Raw genomic sequence first — 7,093 nt, 5'->3', positions numbered from 1 at the left:
AAGTGTGAGTGTGGCTGTAAGGGTGAGACGTGCAATTGAGAACGAAAGCGAGTGTGGAGCGTGGATCCGCGGATCAGAGTGACAGAGTTGAATAATTGTGTATTGTACTGTGAGTGATCATACCATGGCAACTAAGTTAACTCAGTTGTTTAAAAGTAAAAGCATGGGTAATCTTGCTGTAAATGACAAAATCCCGAAAAATTTTTTGTTGGGATGTTTATTGGCACATTGGGGAAATTTACAGGATGATCTGCAAAAGAGCCAGATTATTGAGTATTAATTGGTGGCCTTTATATATTGGATGATCAGGAAAAGTGGCCCATGAATGGCACACTGAATTATAACACAATACAGCATTAACTGCAGAATAGTAAGAGAAGTAAAATGCCAAATGTGGATTTGTCGCTTAAGACAAAGAAAGGATTGGCAGGATGAATGTAAGCTAACTATTATAGCCATTACCAAATTATCTGTAACTTTTGATAATAAAGTGGAAAAAAAATAATAAAAAGTTGTTCAACCTGTGAGATTGGGAGTGGATACAGGAGTGACCTTTTTCGTATTAAATACTTGTAAAGGAAAAATTGAAACAAAACCAGGCCATTCCTGCAACCCCTGGATTTAAAATTTGGAAATAAGATAATCACACATGAATTCTTGTATGTACCAAAATGTCAGATACCGTTGTTAGGAAGGGATTTGTTATCCAAATTAAATGCACAGATTGTTTTTGACGAAGGAGAACTTTTCTTGAAAATACCTGAGTCAAAAACGGGAGAAATCCTGATGATACAAGAAAAAGTAAAGGAACAAGAAATTCCACCGGAGGTGGATTTGGCAGTGATCCCTACTGTATGGGAAACAGATATTCCTGGTAAATCGAAACTAGCAGAGCCTGTTAAAATAGATTTGAAGGAAGGCACAGGAACAGTGAGAATTAAACAATATTCAATCAAACCAGAAGTGAGACAGGAATTGAAGAAATTGATTGATAAATTTTTGGAGTATAAAATTTTGGAATAATGTGAATCTGAGTATAATACTCCTATTTTACCAGTCAGAAAACCCTTGGGTGAATATAGGCTGGTGCAAGACTTGAGAGCAGTAAATCAAATAGTTAAGGATATTTATCCTGTAGTAGCAAACCCTTATACACTGTTAACAGCATTGAGGGAGACTTATCAGTGGTTTACAGTGCTTGATTTAAAAGCTGCTTTCTTTTGTATACCTTTGGAAAAGGAAAGCAGAAAACTGTTTGCTTTTGAATGGGAAAATCCTCAAACCGGGCGAAAGATGCAGTTGACATGGACTAGATTACCCCAAGGATTTAAAAACAGTCCAACTATCTTTGGAAATCAGTTAGCAAAGGAACTTGAAATCTGGAAACAGGATAAATCCAAGACCTGGACATTTACTTTTACAATATGTGGATGACATACTGATTGCTACAGAAGAAAGATTTACTTGTATACAGGTGACTATCGACCTCTTGAATTTCCTGGGACTAAATGGGTACAAGGTATCCAGGAAGAAAGCCCAGACAGCCTGCCAGACTGTGATATATCTCGGCTTTGAGATTTCAAAAGGACAACGACAATTAGGAAAAGATCGCAAAGAGTGGAACCTCAGTCAGTCCTTATGAATTATTATATGGAAAAACATATGAGTCTCCAGAACCAAATCTAAACATACATGTAAAAGGAAAACAAGATGTGTATTACTATTTGCTTTCTCTAAGGAAAACTTCGGCTGCAATTCCGAGTGCAGTAAGTTGGAATAGACCTTTACCCCTGGAAAATTCAGTGCATGATTTCCAACCAGGAGACTATGTCTATGTGAAGACCTGGGCCTCCGAACCTTTGCAGGAGCGCTGGAGAGGACCTTTCCAGATACTGTTAACCACTTTTACAGCTATCAAGATAGCAGAATCAGATGCTTGGAGACATTATACGCGAGTGAAGAAAGCACCTACTCCATGGAAGATTGTCAATCGTGACCCAGAGACTTTAAAATTGACGCTGAAACATGTCTAATTTTTATATTGGGTTTTATTTTGGTCGGTAGTGTTGGTGGGATCATGGGCTGGCTTGGTGGACAGGAACAAAAGACAAATAGAAACAGAACAAGTGACTGACATTCCCAAACAAATGGCTGAGGAAAATTTGATGGTAGGATTGATTAAAGGATTTGCCAATTTACAAAATGTCACGCAGATCACTGCTTGTTTGCCAATACCGAGGGCAGTAAGTGAACCTATTCCGTGGGGAATTTTAACTATGAATCTGACTAATCTGGAACATAAAAATGAAACCACCTATTGTGAACAAAGGCCAGTGACTCAATGGTATGAACAAGTAAAGGTTATTAGAAAACAGTGGAAGTTGCCAGGTAAAGAAACGGATTGTAAAAAAACTACTGAATTATAATTTTATAACAGGATCCTGACCTAGTGCCATAGCTCGAGTTTTTCTTCCTGGGGGTTCAAAACTCCACTTAGGATGGTGTTCTTATGATGAACAACTTAAAGCCAATGTAAGCAAAAAATATCATGGAATGGAAGTGTAACAAAACTGGCCAAGGTACACAATTAGTAGAGCAATGGGACTCTATATGGTCTATGTCCATATTTTCCCAATTTCAGTACATGGCCAGAACTTTTTGGTGTTTCACCTGGGATGGAAAAGTTTTTGCAGTGTTACCCTTAGTTAATGATAAAACAACTTTATTGAGAGAAAAGGAAAATAAAATAGCACCATGGTGGAAATGTGGAAAAAGTGTATGACTGCAGCAATGCAGACTTAACAATTCAAAGAATTCCTCCTTTGGCTGCTGCTTTGAAATATGGTTGTTTCTGTCGAGATCTTAAGAATACTCTCAATTTAACCGGTACTTTTACACTCAGGAAAGGAACTCTGTTTAGTTGCAGAAAATCTACTATTCAAAGTCCAGGACATTTAATTTGGGCATTAAGTGATGGAACCTGGACAACTCATTTACCATTAGATGGTAAGGTGAAACAAATTACTTTAGGCATGCCAACATTGTGTCCGATTTGGAAGAAATCACCATTTAGAGGATCCCTAGAGAATTTAAAATTGAAACGAACAAAGGGATCTGAGACAAATGATGATAATTGGAATGAACTATCTACAGGAGTGAAAATTGGCTGGGCACTTGAATCACTTTTAAATCCTATAGCTTCATACAGAAACAGAGCATGGCTCTATCAGTTAACTGGTCAAGTGGAAAAATTAGCAAACGTTACCAAAAAGGGGTTTAAGGAATTGAATATACAATTACAGGCAACCTCCAGAATGACTTTATAAAATAGAATGGCACCAGATATGCTCCTACTTAAAGAACATGGAGTATGTGGATATCTCAAGGATAAACTGGACCACTGTTGCATCCCCATTTCAAATGTCACACAAGATGTGGAACATGATTTGGATTTATTAGATAAAATTGAAAAAGAAACAGAATCGATTCAAGAAGATATGTCAGAAGACTGGTTAGGGAAAATTTTTAACAAACCGGGATGGAATTTGAGCTCTTGGATACAATCCATAATCAAAACTTTGTTTCTGTTACTAATAGTCTTTCTGATGATCATGCTAGTACATGCATGTTTGAAGAAACAGTTTACCAATAGAATTTCAGTCAACCATATGAGAGAAGTACCAACTATTCCATCAAGACATAGTCGACCACCAAAATATGTTGAAACAAATGATATGTAAATAATGTGAAAGTATTGAAAAATTATTTTCAACACTTTCAAAGGGGGGAAATGTTACAGATTTGCTAATAAGTTAAGATTGATTGACTTTATTGGATTGATTAATTGATTTTATAAAATCATTTTATAAAATTGAAAAATAGAAGGATAAGAAATATATTTTAATGAAACTTACAGTTATATAGTAAAAGCTGCTATGAGATCCTCTGTACATCCCGTACCAAGGCCAGAAGAATGGGCTGGAATTATTGTTGAAACTTCGGTAATAATTTAGGGTTTGAAAGGTTTCTTTGTATCTGACCAGTCTTCTGTATGTAGAAAGTGTATTGAGATGTCAGAATATGAGATTAATGGAAATTGGGAGGAGTCGACTGGAACAGCTTGTGGTTACCTGCCAAGACACCGTGAACTTTAGTAGCAGGGAATTCCGGCAGGGGGAGATCGCAACCACCGACTCACATACCACCTACCCAAATCGTACCCCAGACCCATTTCTAGACCTTTCTAAGCTCTACTGCGCAGAATCGGATATAGGAGGAGAGTATGTTAATGATTTACAGGAAATATCATGGTTATGCATGAATAATTAATGAATATGTATGAATAAGTTCTATATATGGTGTCTGATTTTGAGACCTGGCATGTGTTGATCGTGAGAGGACTCGCTCACGCACCCGGCCGTCAATAAAGAAGTGTCTGCTTATCTACATCACATTGGTGTCGATAAGTTCTTCATTCCGAGATTTCGGTAACAAGGCTATGGGTCCTTCTGCAGCTCCTCCTTCCTTGGTCCTAACGAACCCTCTGTTCCTGACTGCAGCACCAGAGAAATGTCACCAGTGAGGACCAGGGAGATGTTTTCCCCAGAATGCCCTAAAACCCGATGGTGTTTTGGGAAGAAGGGCATGGAAATCTCCTATGGGCACCACAACCTCCGTGAGTCTGTCTTATCTAACCAAGTGACTGCTTTAAAAAGAAGTGGGGTGGTGCAGGCAGACTGTGGGGACAGATCGAGATGTGTTTTGGCATGTGCTGGCACCACCACCCGCTGGAGGATGCACGCAGGAACATCTGGCTTCTGCAGCCCCATTACACTTGGGCAGGAGCCAGGTCCTGATGTGATCAGCCTGGGGCAGCTCTGGGCATGTACCTAACCTGTTTTAGAGGAAATGTAGGGTTTTACAGAAATAAAGAGGGAGGCGCCTATCCTCCCCCACTAAGTATTTCCAGGGTTCAGCAGCAGCTGGGTATGGATTTTGGATGCACACATGAAATTCTGGACAATTCCTTTTCTGGCTATAGGCTGACGCCCAAGGAAGATGTCACAGACTGCTGGTCCACTCTCTTTGTGTCATCAAAAGTCTCTGAAATGGTGGGGCTGGGCTGGCATTTCTGATTTTGTTTAAAAATCATTTTATAAGAATGTCTGCTTTTTTAGCCTCAGTTCCTATGGAAATGGAGCTCAGGTGATCAAGAGTATGCCTGTTCTGCACTCCCTGAAAGTTTTCAGCCATGAAGCAGTGGCTAGCAGAGTAGAAGGACTGAAAGACACAAGCTGGCAGAAGTTTTCAGAAAGCTGCTTACCTGGTAGAGGATGAATATCCTATTCACAGTCCCATTGGGGAGCCAGCTGTGGCACGAACTCATGGTCTAAGAGGCACGAGAAATTCCACATGGGAGCTCACCCTAAAGAAATAACTCCATAGAAAAAGCCTCGTCACACAGGCAATTACTTCTTCTTCTGCAGTGTCTGACAAGACAGGCCATAAAAGTTATACACAAAGCCCTACTAGGTCCTTTTCCAGCCGGCATTCACTGAGGGGAGAACAAAAGACAAAAAAGCACACATGCCTTCCCTGCCTTTGTGTAGCTGTTAGTGTGTGACTGGCTGGTAAAGCTCATCTGGGTATTAGGAACAGGCTTGTCGCAGGGGCACGCAGGTCTGCAAGGGCACACCGACGTGATAAGAAGCAGGGGAAGGTGCTTGAGTCATGCCCTCAACTCACGTTAAAGCCTAAACGGCTCAGGTCAGCAGGTGCCTGGGCTATGCTGACAGAGACCAGACACCCTCCTGGTCCTCCTAATTTCTAGGGTGCTGGAAACTACCATTCCTCAAACATCCTTAGGCCAAAGGACCAAAAACACGATGACAGATTTGGAGGGAGAATCTCAGATGCTGGGAAATCAGATGATTTATTCCAGCGCTTGGGGAAGTCCAAGCAGAGGCTCTGTGGAGCTCCTGTGTCCAAAGCTGGTGCATGACCCACCTGCAAGGCTCATCTCCCTTCCCCTGCACCTGCCCTTGGCTGTGATTGCAGATATCTCTGTGGTGCATCCCTCAGCCCCCCGCTGCCTCTGGGACCCCCCTCCTGACCGTGCTGCAAAGGCTCCCTTTGCTCTGGCTCCCAGCCCTGCTGCTGCCCTCCCTCCTCCTGCTGCTGCTGGTCTGCCACAGCCGCCTGGGCACCCAAATTGCAAATCCGAATCAGCAGGAAAAGCCCTAACCTGCACCGTTCCCCAGCAAGGACAGCTCCCTAAGCTTGTTCATGCCTCTTCCCAGGCAGTGCCAGTACAACAGAAATAAGCAGTCGAGGTGGCTACTGCTGCCAGGAAACTGCATGTTGTAACGACTCTGACTTTAAAACCCTGCCTGACACTGTCCCTAGAGCTGTCCCCAAACTGTAACAGTTGAAAATAACTGTCCTCCAAGCTGACTTTCTAGGCTGACACCAAATTCAGAATTTCTCCCAAAAGATGTTCTTTAAAACCAGTGCTTGCATAGTTACAAGCAAGAAGCAAAGTGCCGCAGGTGGACGCTGGCAGGACGCAGCCAGGAACAGGTAGCTGTGACGCAGAGATGCCAGGCACTGAACCAGGCACCCTGGCTGCTGTCACAGGTGTGGAGAGAGACTGCCCCTTCCAGGGCACAATTCATCCAGCCCAAAAGCAGGTGTCTCAAACTGGTCTGGTGAACCAGGCCTTACAAATTCCTGGTTTTCCCTCCCCAAGCACAGAAAGGCTGTAGACACCTACCTCAGACAGTGACAAGTGTGTTACAGGCATTTACACTCAGGTGACAGGAAACATAATCCTCACCCCAATCTACATCTTAGTACAAACAATGCTGCCTTTTGAAAATATCTACACACAGGAGACAATAAGCCATTAATCCCGGAGACACCAGAAAGACAAAAACTAAAATTAAATCAGAGATGAGATGCTGAAGCTTTAAAAAGACAGCTAAACATTAAATTGCATTTTAGGCCAATGGCATAATCCCTGGCAACATCAGCTAGGCAGCGGGTGTGCTGGGACAAGTTCAGCTCCAGCATCTCCCCTGGTACCCCTGCTGCC

This window comes from Falco biarmicus, chromosome 11 (genome assembly GCF_023638135.1).
Source record: "Falco biarmicus isolate bFalBia1 chromosome 11, bFalBia1.pri, whole genome shotgun sequence".
In the NCBI taxonomy this organism is placed as follows: Eukaryota; Metazoa; Chordata; class Aves; order Falconiformes; family Falconidae; genus Falco; species Falco biarmicus.
The sequence above is the reverse complement of the archived record's forward strand: the minus strand, read 5'-3'. Positions refer to the sequence as shown.